Here is a 16,745-nt window from a genome sequence, read left to right on the forward strand (position 1 = left end):
CTGGGCCGCTTATATAGCTAGCGATAACATTTTCTAGAATTATTGTTTACCTTATTATTAATTTTGAAAATATTTGAAAATATTTGTTCACCAGTAACAATTTTTAGATAAAATTTAGAACAAACTATTTGAAAACTATACGACCTAAACTTCATGCTAAAGAATTTTGAGTAAATTATTAGTTTGACGGATAATGTCAAAACAAAGAAACAAATATGTCAATGGAAAATTTATAGTGAATTTTAGGTCGATTAGCTTCGAAATTATTATAAAAACATGAAATGATTAGAAAAACAGCAAGGTAAGTAACCGGACGGGTCAGGGCCGTATTAGGGTAGAAGGAGTTTAGGGAGAATTTAGAAATGATAGCCAGAAAGTAAACATTTTATATCAAAAGTTTCAGGGAGTAATTTGGAAGACGAGAATCAGACAGAAAGAGAACGCAAAAGCGTTAAGGAATTATAGCCGATTGGAGAATCCAGAGCATCAGCCCGTGGGAGTAAGGACTGGGAGTTAGGACCCAGGTATGAGATGCTACATTACCCCAAAAACCACGGAAAAAAAACTTTGTCGTAATCTTAAACGGAAAAGTTTTTTTTTTTTGTGAAGAGTTAAGTTTAGGGGAAAGTAAAGGAAGTAAGTAGTTAAGTAAGTAAGTAAGTAGGTAGGTAAGTAATTAAGTAGGTAGGTAAGTCAGTAAGTCAGAAGAAAGAGCAAGCTCGTTAATGGGGATTAATAAATGGAATGAGAGGATGAGTGATATAATGGAGAAGAAGATGAATAGATCGAGGAACTTCCCTGCACTCATACATCGCCTGTCATAATCACGCATTCATAAGTCTCTGGCAAAGGAAGGGGATGTGGTTCACGCTCTATGACGCACACTCCTAAGAAGTCCTCGCTATGACCTGAGGCTTCTTTATAGAAGGGAGTAGTCAGCCGCTCCACTGGAAAAGATAATAAAATAATAATGAACGACCTAAGGCTTATTTTAAGGGAGTAGTCAGCCGCTCCGCGAAGATAAGTTTATGTACAAGTTCTAGTCGGTTTAGAGCCGACGAGAATAGAGAGTAGGGGTAGAACCTACTTCTAGGTTGTGGTAGGGGTAGACCTACCACAGTAGAGTAAAAAAGAAGAGTGTTTGACCATAAGGCTTATTTTTTTCTTCAGAGTTGGACTACCGCTCTGCAGGGTGAAGAAAAGAAAAAGAAGGGCACCTGGCTTATTAAGCCACCCGAGAATATGAAAAAATATTTACAGATGACACACTCACTCAAAATGAAAGAAATGGAAAATGGCAGTTAATGAAGAATGAAAACGAGCTTGAAGAAGAAAAAAGGGGAGAAGGAGGACGGGCTGAGCTGAAGAGTAAAAGAAGTACAATTATTATAAAGTTAAAGACCTATGAAAAATACATCATTAGAAATAAAAGTGATAAAAAAGTAGCTATCTAGTCTGATTGCTATAATAAGATAATCTAAAAAACGTGCCATATTGACTAAGGAAATAGAAAATTAAACAGAAAGAGGCCGAAAAGTTATTTAAGATTTAAAGACAAGGATGCTGTCTATAATTTAGAATTTAGTGGGTTAAGAAAGCCGGTAAATTTAAAAGTTGGGCGCCAAAACTGTCACGTTACTCCCTCCTCCACGTATATTGGAGGAGTGAGTAACGGAGCTGGGAGTGAGGAGGTAGAAAGGAAAGGATAGATATAACAGGGGTAGGTTCTTTATTTATCGGCTATAGTCTAAATATGACACGCTAACAGATGGTTTAAATTACAAAAAGAATAAAAAATACGTTTATAGTTGCGCTAGTAGCACGCGCAAGGCAGGAGCACGCACACGGATAGGCGCGCTGATAGCACGCGCAAGGTGAGGCGCGCTGGTAGCACGCGCACAGTAAGGCGCGCAGATAGCACGCGCAAAGGTAAGGCGCGCAGATAGCACGCGCAAAGGTAAGGCGCGCAGATAGCACGCGCAAGGTGAGGCGCGCTGGTAGCACGCACACAGTAAGGCGCGCAGATAGCACGCGCAAGGGTAAGGCACGCAGATAGCACGCGCAAAGGTAAGGCGCGCAGATAGCACGCGCAAAGGTGAGGCGTGCTGGCAGCACGCGCACAGTAAGGCGCGCTGGTAGCACGCGCACGGTAAGGCTCGCTGGGTAAGGCGCGCTGATAGCGCGCGCACGGTAAGGCGCGCTGGGTAAGGCGCGCTGATAAGCACGCTCTTCGAAGAGGCGAGGCGCGGTGACAACACGCGCCTGTTGAGGCGAGTCGCGCCGATAGCGGGCGAGGCGCGGTGACAGCACGCGCCTGTTGAGGCGAGGCGCGCCGATAGCGCGCGCCTAGGAGACGAGGCGCTCCGCTAGAGCAACCGCAAAGCACCACCGGACTTGGGCGCGTGCAGAGAGCGCCAGACTTCGCCAGGAACACAGGTAACTTTTTAAGGAGCGCGAGCGAGGGTTTCTTGATGGTGCGGGGCCTGGCTTGGCCCCGCACGGACCCTTACAACTGACGTTCCTTTATTGGGAACTAGAAGCAAACTGAATTCAGATGTCCGCTGGGCCGCTTATATAGCTAGCGATAACATTTTCTAGAATTATTGTTTACCTTATTATTAATTTTGAAAATATTTGAAAATATTTGTTCACCAGTAACAATTTTTAGATAAAATTTAGAACAAACTATTTGAAAACTATACGACCTAAACTTCATGCTAAAGAATTTTGAGTAAATTATTAGTTTGACGGATAATGTCAAAACAAAGAAACAAATATGTCAATGGAAAATTTATAGTGAATTTTAGGTCGATTAGCTTCGAAATTATTATAAAAACATGAAATGATTAGAAAAACAGCAAGGTAAGTAACCGGACGGGTCAGGGCCGTATTAGGGTAGAAGGAGTTTAGGGAGAATTTAGAAATGATAGCCAGAAAGTAAACATTTTATATCAAAAGTTTCAGGGAGTAATTTGGAAGACGAGAATCAGACAGAAAGAGAACGCAAAAGCGTTAAGGAATTATAGCCGATTGGAGAATCCAGAGCATCAGCCCGTGGGAGTAAGGACTGGGAGTTAGGACCCAGGTATGAGATGCTACAACCTATAGAAGTATCCTACGTGGGCAATCTCGTTGCGAACGCGAACGCCATGGGCCCGCCGCGCCGCTTCGCGTTCGCGAGTTTTTCGCTTACGAAAGACGCAGCGTTACATTGTTTTAGCTAGTTGAAACTAGTTTTTTGAATTGCGTTAGCGGAAACGCGCTTTCACTCGTCGTAACTAGTTTTACGAAACAGCTTGGTGAAAACTAGTTTTAACTGAGATTTTTTCAGTCAAAACTAGTTTTCAAAAAGTGCTGTGGTGCAATACAATACAATACAATACAATACAATACAATCAATTATTAATAAAATTAAAATTTTACACGTCATAGTATAGGTAATTTACAATGCTATTCTAAATTACATTATTATTCACATACATTAAATTATTAAAATTACAATGCATTATTATAAATTCGGTACACAATTGGGTAGGTAAGGTTTTTTGAAGATAGGCAAATTATATTTTTATCCAATAGTATTCGTCATAACGATCACGGAAATGCAGCTCTTTTATTTTTATTTCGTATTATTTATTAAATATATTTTTTTAAGTGACCGAGATGACGTTTGTGAAATTTAATAGCTGATCAGGCACTAATGCCTGTGCACGTGATTTAATTGATGAGATAGAAAAAAAACGATGTCAACTGTCAGTGTCACTTAGCTGTCATTGCCGAAAAATGTTAATAACAAAATGTTTAATGTATCGTATTTCACGGATACGTACAGGAGGGCCTTCGCTCCTCTAATTTCGGCGGCATTGTGCTTATCACTGTTATGATAATAATTTAAAATCATAACTAGGTCCATGTGGGGCAATTTTGTAGAATCTGCTCGCATAAACTCGCTCATCCTTCTTACAAAACTCAGTCCAAGGGTCAGCGCAGGGGTCGGGTCGTCGTAAGGGAAGAAAATGTTGTCCAATAAGCAGTGCCAAGTTGTCGAAAGTAGATTCAATCTTTGTCCAAATACTCGCAGATGTCGTGGGGAATCAGAAGTCCTTGGGTCGTGCTGAGGTCGTCAAAAATTTCAATGATAAGATGGATAACACTAAATCGCAAGGTAACAGAAAGGGTTGGGCCGTTATGTCTGTTATTTTTCGGCAATGACAGCTAAGTGACACTGACAGTTGACATCGTTTTTTTTTCTATCTCATCAATTAAATCACGTGCACAGGCATTAGTGCCTGATCTGCTATTAAATTTCACAAACGTCATCTCGGTCACTTATAAAAAATATATTTAATAAATAATACGAAATAAAAATAAAAGACCTGCATTTCCGTGATCATTACGATGAATACTATCGGATAAAAATATAATTTGCCTAAGTTTAAAAACTTTACCTACCAAATTGTTAACCAAATGTTTATTATATATAATATTATAATGTTTTAAATATGCAGGACTCATGTGACATTCTATTCCTATCAGAAGGATTCGTTTAACGAGTAAAAGGCAGCAGAGACTAGGTATTTTTTATGTTTGAGTACGAAAGAATTGTAGCTATTCGCAGTTTTTATGTGCAAAGGAGTAAAGTAAAAAGTAGAAAATAAATAAATAGGGTAGCTTCCGTAGACGTGAGGATGAAATTTTATTTCGCTGTTATTGTGACGGACTGGCAACTACAGAACCCTACACTGCGCATGGCCCGACATGATCTCGGCCGGTTTTTTCAATTATGCGACAAATATTATTACGGCAATATTAAACATTTTCATTACCTATATTCCAGTATTTTTTTCCTATAAAGGCTGGGACAAACATAAATATTGTTATTTACAAAGGCACAAATTCCTAGATGATTGATGCTAAAAGCATTGATCATTATGATTGACGGGGATATCTGGAAGTTTGCACGTGCGTAGTGTTAAGGTTACATTTCAGTTGTGAAAGTATTGCTGTAAAAATAAATAACAACAGAGGCACAAATTCGTAGATGATTGATGTTAAAAGCATGGATCAGTATGAGTGACGGGACTATCTGAATTAGAATTAGAATTAGAATTGTTTATTGCACTCATCTGGAAGTTTGCACGTGCGTAGTGTTAAGGTTACATTCCAGTTGTGAAGGTATTACTGTATATTCTAATGTGCCGTTGGATGTTTCCAAACATCACTGCTTACAGTTCGGCGATAACATATTTTTTGTACAAGCATATATGTCTTGTAACAATTTAATAAATAAATAAACAAAAAAAAAAAGAAATTTTGGACACCTCATATTTACGAATGGCGACCGATTTTATTTAAATTCTGACTTCATATTTCTTGTAAATTTTTCCTGATTTTTCCACTTGTTGGAAACTTTCCGCAGCTTGCACATGTGAGTCGCTAGTCGCTTAACTTCAAAGTCGGGTAAATCCACCTGCCAGATTCTGCGATTTAGGTATTAAGAAAAGGTAATAGGGTAGATATTTGCTGAGAGGGTCGAATGGATTTACCCGAGTTTGAAGTTAAGCGACACATGTATAGCAAGGTATAAAGGGGCCACTAGGAACCCGAGAGATTTAACCACGCATGTCTGAAGCCAAAAGACGGAAAAAATGAGTTTAGGTCAATTTACCCAAAAATATTTTTTTTATTTATTTTTTGTATTTGTATATAAAATGTAAATGCGATTTAAATAAAATAAATAAATAAATCATTTTTATTTCGAGTAACTTTACAGACTCATATAGCTTGTGTTAGTAAGTACTTATAGCTATGTTAGTGCTTACATCTATCGGTATATATACAGAATAATTATTAACACAAAATTAACATTACAATAAATAATAAAAATAATAAAAATAAACAATATCGAAATGAACTGAGTTATGCTTCTAGAAGTACATACCCAAATAGCTTATACATAATAAGGACTTCTAGAAACATGCATGTCCTCACAGTGCCTCATATATGGGCAGTCAAACCTCTCGGCTATCAACCGCAGGATGGGGTTGGGGCTGGCCCGCACCCGGCGGACCAGGGATGTGCATCGTTTGCGCATAGTCGTATAAAAGCAATCTATGCGTGTTTCAGCAAACATCCCTGTCGCGCTGCAGAAGCGGGGCAGCCCCACCAGGACCCGGAACGCGTTGTTATATTGGACCCGGAGAGCCCCATAGGCCCGCTGCGTGTAGTATGTCCATAAGCTGCACGTATAGAGGGAAGTGCAATATGCTCTAAAGAGAGTTAATTTCGCCTCCCTAGTACATCGCGCAAACTTACGCGCAATCATGTTTGCCCTCACCGACAGGGCCCTCCGTTCACGCTCGATATCCATGTTGTCTTTTAGGTCTGAGGTGACAACATGGCCTAAATATTTAAAAGCCCTCACCCTTTCCAGTGGAGTACCACTCAGGTTGATGGGAGGTACCTTGGGTATCCGATACCCAGTAGGTTCAAACACCATGTATTGTGTTTTACCCACATTATATTTTAGCCCATGATGGATGGCGTAGGTCTCGCAAATACATAAAAGTTTTCGCAAACCACAAGCCGATGCGCTCAACAAAACCATATCGTCGGCATAACTCAAATTATTCAGACAAACTGTGTCGATATGGCAGCCGACATGAGTTTTGCCGAGCGCCTCGAGAAGCTCATTTATGTAAAGGTTAAAAAGTGTGGGCGAGGTCAAACCCCCCTGTCTCACCCCACACTCCAACCGATACGGGTCCGATAAGGTACCTGACCATCTAACGCTATTGACCTGATTTCCATACCAGTACCTCAGGATTTGTATGGTCTCATTAGGTAATTTAATGGCTTCTAGTTTTTTCCATAGGATATTGTAGGAAACCAGGTCAAAAGCCTTAGACAGGTCTAAGAAGCACGCATAAACTGGCGTCTTTCTGTTTAAATAGTAATTGACAGTGTGCTTAAGGCACAGTATTGCACTTTCCGTTGATAATCCTGGTCGAAAACCAAACTGGTTGGGGTTAAGGCTCACGTACTAGGGGTACGTAGGGGTCCCACAGGGCTCGCATTTAGGACCACTACTATTTAACATATATATCAATGATGTCATTGACTGTTTTTTGAATTCTAAAGTATTGTTGTATGCTGACGATACTAAGATATTTACCATTGTGAGGTCCGAGGCTGATTGTGTCAATTTGCAGGATGACCTTAATAGATTATTATGTAATAACCTGTACTTAAACATAAATAAATGTTCAATTATTACATTTACGCGGAAGCTTGACCCTATTAACTTTAATTATACCATCGGAAACCAACAGCTTACTAGAGTTACGGAGGTTAGAGATTTGGGAGTATATTTAGACAGTAAAATTCAATTGGTTTCACACATAGATAAGATAACATCTAAAGCCTACAAAATGCTTGGTTTCATTTTTAGGCAAAGTAAAGATTTTAAAAACCCCACAACGTTACTTCTTTTATATAATGCATATGTAAGGTCATATTTGGAATACGCATCTACAGTTTGGAGTCCCAACTATTTAGTGCACATTAATTCATTAGAAAGTGTTCAAAAAAAGTTTCTTAATCGTATGAAGTATAAATTCAAATCTTTTAAGCCCGAGAAATTTGAGTCCTTGCAAGTGAGAAGAGAAAAGCGGGATGTAATTTTCTTGTACAAAATATTAAATAATTTAATTGATTCGGAAGAACTTCTCAGCAAGGTGTCATTTAGATGTCCTACGTATCGTACACGGTCCACCGCTTTACTATCAGTTCCATTCACTCGCAAAAAATATGTAAACAACAAATTTTTAGCAAGAGCATGCAATATATACAATAAGAAATATTCACACATTGATTTGTTCCAGCATAGGTGTAATAGATTTGTTTCTGTCATCAAACAAAATAAAAAAAATATAATAAATGGCAAATTTCGTTAACTCGTAGCTAGTAATAAAATTGTAATCTTGTGTTGTATTGTTATGATTGTTATTGTAATTGTACCTATTTGATTTCAAATTCTAAATTGAAAATTGTGCTTGTTATTTTCCAAATTCTAAATTATGCTTGTTATTATTACTCAATGTTATTGTTAAATTCAACTTTAAATTCAAAATACCTAATAATTGTACTTTTTTTTTCGGAGCAAAGGAATTTTGTATTAACTATATATAAGTGGAAACTCTTTTGGCCTATGTTCTTACTATATCTTTTACCTTATTGTATTATTATGTGCTGTATGTTTCCCAAATAAATAAATAAATAAATAAGTACTTATTTAACTGTACATTAAGCACACTATCAAATACCTTAGCAATAATAGTCGCAAAGTCCTGTAGCAATAAAGGCCTGTAGTTATTGGTGTCGGACAAATCTCCAGTTTTATTTTTGGGTACAGGAATAACTACAGTTTTCATCATATCCTCGGGCAGATAACAGTGCCTTACACACAGATTAGTCACTGAAAAATATTTTTAACTTTTTTTGTGAAACCTAGGTTTTGCAAAGTGTTACTTGTCACTTTATGACTTTTATCAATAAGGATCTTAATCCTTCATAGTGGCAACATCGCCTTCAAACAGGCGTTTTGCACTATGTAACAATAAAAATATGTTTTTTTTTTCAAACTGGGTTTTAACTCTGAAACTAGGGGAATTCCAGAAAACTTCATAGGACATTTTAGTCTTTAAATATGATCAGGAATATACCGTTAAAGTCTTTTGGGTTCCTCGTGCACTTCCTCGCACGAAGCGAAGCGGCGCGGTGCGGTGCGGCGGGCCCACGGCGTTCGCGTTCGCAACGAGATCGCCCACGTAGGAAACTTCTATAGGTATCAAATTTAATAAAAAAAAAAAAAAAAAAAAATAAATCATTTATTCAGACGAAATAAACCCTATCTTACATTAATTTCTTCTGCCAAACTGCATGACAGTTTGTTGACAGTTTATTCACCCCGTACCGCATCGCTTCGCTTTGCGTTCGCGTGATGTTCGCCTACGTAGTACGCTGCGTAACATTGCAGCAGTTGGTAACGATCGACTGTCAATCTATAAAACGAGTGACGGAGTTGAACGTTTAAATCGAGACAGCAATGCAGCAACTCGATTTGTCAAGGAAATTAACAATTACATCACCTAAGTACCGCTGCTGCAAAGCTGCAACACTGCGCTGGAATACAACCTTTACGTGTGGATCATTATTTATTAATAGCTTGTATTTTGATCATTCTTACTTTTATTTATGATTAATTTAGCTTATAAAAGAGCATCAATTGGCTCTTACTTGTCACTGGTTCCCGCCATTTTGAATTGTTATGAATAGACTGCGAGCCAGGTGCAAATTTTGTCAGTCATCGCCTCCCGGGCGAAAACTTGTATAGCGGTTAACGGCTATGTATGATGAACCCTCGTGAACGTCAGCTGCCGCTCTGTTGGTGGGTTGAGGAATGGCAGCCACCGAAACGCGTAACACGGTCTTTCCACCGCGATACAACCGGCAGACGATTTGTTGTATTAAGAATAGCATCTAAACTATCATCTGAAATTATCAAACGGGAGGCGATGACGCCGATGACTGAAAATAATTTTCTTTTTTACATGTTCATTTGACCAGCTGACGGTCTTTTCTCAGCGATACAATCGGCTGACGATTTTGTTTATTCACAATAGCATCTAAACTATCATCTGAGAAAGTATCAAGACTAAGCTTTTTTATAGACTTTATTTGCTGCCATTCCTTAACCCACCAACGGAGCGGCTGCTGACGTTCACGAGGGTTCATCATACACAGCCGTTAACCACTATACGAGTTTTCGCCCGGGAGGCGATTGGTTATGGAAATCTGTTCCTCGCCCGCGGTCTAGAAAGGGCGGGTATGCAGTGACAAGTGGCCACTTCTCCAGTTCGAGTACGGACAAGTTATAGTGAAGACATCTTGGAATATTTATTGTAAATTGGTTGTTATTATGTTTATAACAAACGAATAAAGTTAAAATATTGGTACAAGTATAGTTTTCATCATCAACCCGGTAATAACCCAACATACGATACCTACAATCGACCGCTCTCAATTTTATTCGGCTGACAGCTTTACTTTCAACTTATATTATTATTGCGCAGAATTCTGGCAGAACCAATTTCTACTTTGTTATGATAATTTTCTCATTTTCAATCATGAAAGTTATTTACGAAAATCATTTGATATTTAGGTACGCTTTTAGATGTAATCGCTTTTCGGCGAAGGAAAACATCGATTTAACTATACTATCTTATTATTTTATAAGATTTTCACGTAGTGTAATGGAGTTATCACTGTACCTTTTCGATTTGTGCAACCGCTAAACGTTATTCGATTGTCTTAGGTGGTATTAACACGTAATGAGGAGACCCGAGGATCATATGACTAGAAAGGATCATATGACCGGTCCGAGGAATCCCGGAAGACCCCTTCAAACTTGGATGTCCGTCATCAACAATCAGCCCAAATCAACGACACGACGACCCAGAACCGAAACGTGTGGCGAAGATTGACAATGAGAGCCGACCCCAAATGAAATGGGTTGTGGCTAGGCAAAGAGAGAGAGAGAGAGATAAACGTTATTCGATTCTTTTGAAAATTTTAATTGATTATAGTTTTTAGTTTAGGGAGAACCGATTGGTGAACAAAGCCAGAGAAATATTTTAAACGGATGTCAGAATGACATCAAACTGATGTAATTCAAACCGTGCATATCGCTCGTACTTGTCCGTACATGTATTGGCGTGGGCGAGACGCACGATAGCAAAATAACGTTTGAATTTGCCTAAGTCTTTTGTTACCGGTGAACGCTGACTTGTACTTTTAGTTAGACTTTTGATAAGCGGGTGATTAATTGTGTACCTAAACTAAATTTTAATGTGGGTCGGGTTTCAACTTGTTTTTGACGTGACAAGGCCCTAAACATTTGGTACAGAATGTACAGATTATAATTTATGAATAATAAAAGAACATGTTGCACGCACATTAATTACTATTACGATTATTGAACTAACTAACATTTTATTAATTTTCCCGACACCAGCTCGTAAAGGCTTGTACTTCAAAAACTGACGAGAAAGTTGCATTTTATCCACAAGAGTGGTAAAAAGTTGGATGCAAATCTTGAGTTGTTTCCTCGTCTTGTCTGGTAGAATAGATATGTAGCTAATGAAATGACTGAATAATACATTATAACAGAGTTCATTTGAATTTGAATTGTAAATTTTTATATTTATTGCTTTCCTCGCGTTTGTGGCAAAATTTGTTCAACCCTCGTGCCCTGAAATCCTCGCAACGCTCAAAATTTCGCTTATGAAATATGACTTTCAATAATTATGTCAAACAAAGGGACCCCTAAATAAGAGCTTATATCACTTTTGCAAATAAATACACATGAAAGTTTTTTAAATAAAAAAAAGGATTATGAATCGTAATTATTTCAGCCTATATGAGCAATTGGATATGGTTTAAAATTTCGGGAATAACTGAGGAATACTTTAACCAAATTCTAGTCTATGTTCTCTTAATTCTCATAATCATAATCATTTATTTGCACATAAAAAGGGTTTTACATAGATATTATAAAAGTTACATGGTCTAGCCTTTCAAAATTTCTATATTTAAGTTAAACCCGTCGCCGACGTCTGCGAGGCTTCTTCCTAAAACAAGCGACGCAACCACGTCGTCAGCAGCAAAAAAAACACCTTTTGTTTACCTGAAGCTCTACAAGTAGCTTCACACAAACAAGCCCCGTAAAACACCTCCCGCTTAAGAAACGCATTCACCCAAATGGAACAATATTTGTTCACCGCGATAACCTAAAAACCTTGAATCTTTGATACCAGCTACGTGGAAATTCGAAGAAAAAATGTATCTACGCTCAAACAAGGTCGACATAAGTTCAGTGCAATGAAATTTTTCCAACAAGACGATAGGGGGGTGGGGGGCATCGAATGTTTCAGGATGTAGCGACAAGCCAGTCTCAGGACTCTCAGGTCTCAGTCTCCGTTCGGCAGTTGAAGCGAGCGGTCGTGTGCCTGCCCTGTACGCGAATTCCCGAAATCAGCCGTATTTAAAAAAAAAAACAAATTTGTTTATTAGACAATTATGTGATTAGTGAGTGCATTTTGAGTTGCAGTGAGTTTTTGTTTTGTTCTGTGTGGTGTTTGGAAAATTTTCGTTGGGTAAGTGTCAACTTTACATTAATTATTAAGATTTTGGCAGGCTCAGGATGAATGGTTGTGTACCAAGTTTGTTCGTTCGTTTAAACTATGTATATATAAACATGTTTGAAGTGATGTCACTTCATAGTTAAATTAAAAACTTAATATTTCAGAATACTTATTTATATCGTATTTAAGGTGTTAAATAATATTATTATGCGGTACGAAATAATTCTCTTAATAAAAACAATTACATAACTACTAAAAATAAAGAAATTCAAAAATATATTTACTTAATTTTAAGTTCCCTAAATATTATCTATCACCATATCCAAGTGAATTATTGTAATTCGCCATAGGTGTCAGGCGTCCATAGGTTACGGTGACCGATTACTATCAAACAGGCTGTATGCTAGTTTACCACCGGCGTGGTATTAAAAAAAAGTGCCGAACGGCAATATGCTAATAAATTTAAAATGGATACTGACGTGATACTGACGTATTCAATTATTAATCCTTCATTTTTAAATAACACCTGCTCCAATTATTTCCAAATATCTCCCATATATTTAAGGAAGCTGGGTGATATCCATATTTAATGTAAGGTAACACCCCAGGGAAGAAAGGGTAGATTAATCTAAATGTATGTAAACAAATACACGCAGACCGATATCTGCCCATACGTATATCTTACCGTAATTGAGGTTATATAATTTTCAAGAGCTAGGTCACATGGTTTTAGGTTTAAACTGTTTAAAGGTTATATATCGTAGGTATAAAATTTATTTCCTATTGGGTGGGTAACTATAAAATCATAAACTGAGATTATTGATATTATAATTAAAAATGATAATTAAAATTTTCTACAAATAAAGCTTGTCGCTCTCGGTGCGAAGGTACCAATGGTACCATAATGTTTGTGCTATTTTTAACTTTTCTTGTATCGTACTGTCTCGTTTTAAGATTAAAGCAGAATCCATACTTCACTACATTGTATAAAACAAAGTCGCTTTCCGCTGTCTGTCCGTCTGTCCCTATGTATGCTTAGATCTGTAAAACTACGCAACGGATTTTGATACGGTTATTTTTAATAGGTAGAGTGATTCAAGAAGAAGGTTTATGTGCCCGTACAAAGCCGGGGCGGGTCTGTGTGTCTGTCTGTCTGTCTGTTACCTCTTCACGCTTAAACCGCTGAACCGATTTAGTTGAAATTTGGTATACAGATAGTTTGAGTCCCGGGGAAGGACATAGGATACTTTTTATCCCAGAACTCACCCCTCAAGGGGGGCGAAAAGGTGGGTGGAAATTTGTATGGGAAATCAATAACCGCTGAACAGATTTAGATGAAAGTTGGTATGGGGATAGTTTGAGTTGTGGGGAAGGATATAGAATAATTTATATCCCCGAAATCATCCCTTAAGGGTGTAAAAAATGGGGTGGAAATTTATAGTGGACTAATTTGGGGGTGAAAAAAAAAGGATTGATTTAAAAGCAATTTGTTTAAAAATTAAGGTGTCCAAATTACTAATTCGACGCAGACGAAGTCGCAGGCAGAGGCTAGTTTGCTATATTTTCCACATATTTCATAAAAAACGATACATATTCCCAGGGATCGTTACCGGTATGAGTTAAAATCCAAATATCACGTAGCATTTGAAATATTTCTTTAATATTGTAGAATGGTATTTAGGTAAGGACAATGAGTTATCAGATTACCTAAATGAAATGGAAAAATATACATAATTAAACAACCGACATACCGAAATTGAATACCGGTTAATTTGTATGACAAATATACCGGTATTCTATCCCTGCATATTCCTTTACATGAGATGTTAAAGCAAGCTTCAAAATGTCATTTTGATTGGTATGCACGTTCTTCATAGATTAACTAAATACTTACAATATTCTTCAGCACATCAGCACTAAAAGGCAATCTTTATTCTTTAACACATTCAGTGCCGGGAATCCGCACGGCGGGTTCTCTTAATCGCTTTCCTCTATAAAGCGGGGAACGTAAACGCAGTGATCGGCTACGAGCGTAGCGCTACGAAAACGTTCGAATTGAATATATTAAAAACATAGTAAAGTTCTGTTTTATCCTCAAGACAGCAAAGTAGTTTGATGCTGTTGTTGTATATGCGCTTTTGTTGGCTAATAACTAATTTTTTTTTTCATGTTAGGTAATAACAAAAGCATGTACAAAAACTTTACAAAGCATTGTTCCTGCTACGCCCCGCTTTTAGTAGACTTTTTACTCCTATCGTTTTCATAGTTTAGTTTTCATATCGACCTAGTTACAAGCAACATTTGCGATGAAAAAACATGTCCTTAGAGTCACATGAACCTGACCGCTACCATACAATCGAAGCTACGCTCTTTACGTGTAAATATTGTTGTTCAAAGAAACTAGAGCAATTGAGAGTTTTATATGTAAAACTTCCAATCGCTCTAGTTTCTTTGTATTGATTGAAATACATAAAAACATTGAGACAACCGAACAAAAGACTCATCATCATCATCATCATCATCATGTCAGCCAGAGGACGTTCACTGCTGGTCATAGGCCTCCCCAAAGAGTGCCACAATGACCGGGCCACCCGCATCCAGCGGACTCCCGCGACCTTTACCAGGCGGTCTAGCATAAGTTGCGTTCTCGCGCGCGACTCCATACATCTAACGCGACTTCAAGTATGGACTCACGCGCGAGAACGCAACTTATGCTAGACCGCCAGGTCATCCAGTCCACCTTGTGGGGGGTCTACCCACGATACGTGGTCGTCACTCGAGAACCTTTCCGCCCGAATGGCCATCGGTTCTACGTGCAATGTGCCCCGCCCAATGCCACTTTAGCAAGTCGGAGGGCTACATCGGTTATTGGTTCTGCTGCGGATTGCCTCATTTGGCGATCAAGCAGAGAGACTCCCAGCATAACCCTCTCCATTGCCCTATGGGTGACTGAGCCTTCTTATGAGGCACACAGTACAACATAACTATAATTTTTCAAATCCCAAACTTTGTCCAACCCGATTATAAGTCAACTCAACCTTCAACCTTTTTAAGAAATAACCTGCACACCTACGCATTATATTAGTAAAAAACTTAGCTAAAGCCCCTCTTGTATGTAGCTGTGTACAGTTAACAGACGCACTCGACTCCTAAGGCTATACGGTGTCCCACTGCTGGGCAAAGGCCTCCCCGTCGATTATTCGTATGGGTTTTGAGGAATCTAACAGATACACATGATATAAATTACATTGACATTTAAAACTTTCCCGTTGAATCGTAATGGAAAATAAATCATAAGTGAAAAGGAAATAAATTTTAAGGTTGAACTCACGTGTTTTAGTCAACGTTTCGGAGAGCCTGACGTAGAAACACGTGTTTTGGTCACTTGTCTTAAATAGAGACCCACTCACGTGACTAATTTTACAGTTTAACAACAACAAATAGTCATATTACATGTTTCAAAAATGGAACGTCAATGCGAACATTTTTCTATTACACACGGATTATAGTTACCTATAGAATATGTAAGTTTTAATAATGTTTTTTACATACCGTAAAATGGGGTGAGTAGGTTTCGCGGGGAGAGTTGGGTTATGAATGGGGAGAGAAGGTTTGAAAGGGGGGTGAGATGGGTTTTTAGGGCTACTGCTACAAAAATAATGTATTCCAATTTTGAATAGAGCTATAGTAATACTCATATAAAAAAAAAACGATCCAACAATCTTCCAAAATCACCTTTGTATGAAAACCCATCTCACCCCAATTACGAGGGACTACGGGGTGAGGTGGTTTTTCCTGTTTATCGTCAAAGTTATGAAATGGAACCCAAACCGGCACCACACGTACTGACTTGTCATTCCTGTGGACCATGTCGGGGCGGAAAGAGAGGGTGGTGCGGGTTCTGGGCAAGCCCGTGTTGCCATAAAGTCGTCTGTCCCAGGCGCAGCAGCATCCGCGGAGAGGGCACTTCGCCCACCTGCCGTGCAGGAGGGAAACAACAAGGGGAGTACAGCCACGAACGCAAGTGTCGTAACACTCGTAACCGCGATGCTGCTTGAAACATCTGACACAGATGACAAAGGCCTATTTATTTATTATTATGAAATGGAACTACCCAAAATAAAATAAAAACTAAAATACAAACGTCCGGAACATTTATTATATACACCATTCAGTTTGCATATGTAAAAATAAAATGTTATCGAGGTTTGAATGTCAGTGTTGCTCCTACTCACCCCATTTTACGGTACACTTACCTGCCTGGTACCAACTGGGCACATCGCTTAGCCGCGTAGTTTTTTATTTCCCTAGGGAACTGGATTTATTCACTATTCACGCCCAAAACTTTCCATGTTTTTCATCAAACTACTATACAGGATGTCTCATTTAAATCGGTCAGTATGGGAAAGTCTGAAACTATAAGACATACGAAGATCTGTTCGTAGGAACCATGTCATCGATTTTAATATGAAGAAAAACTGCATTAATACATTAGAGCCATTTACTGCTTAAGACCTACACGATCTATCTAAATAGAAATAG

The sequence above is a fragment of the Cydia strobilella genome, chromosome 23 (assembly GCF_947568885.1).
Source record: "Cydia strobilella chromosome 23, ilCydStro3.1, whole genome shotgun sequence".
Taxonomy (NCBI): Eukaryota; Metazoa; Arthropoda; class Insecta; order Lepidoptera; family Tortricidae; genus Cydia; species Cydia strobilella.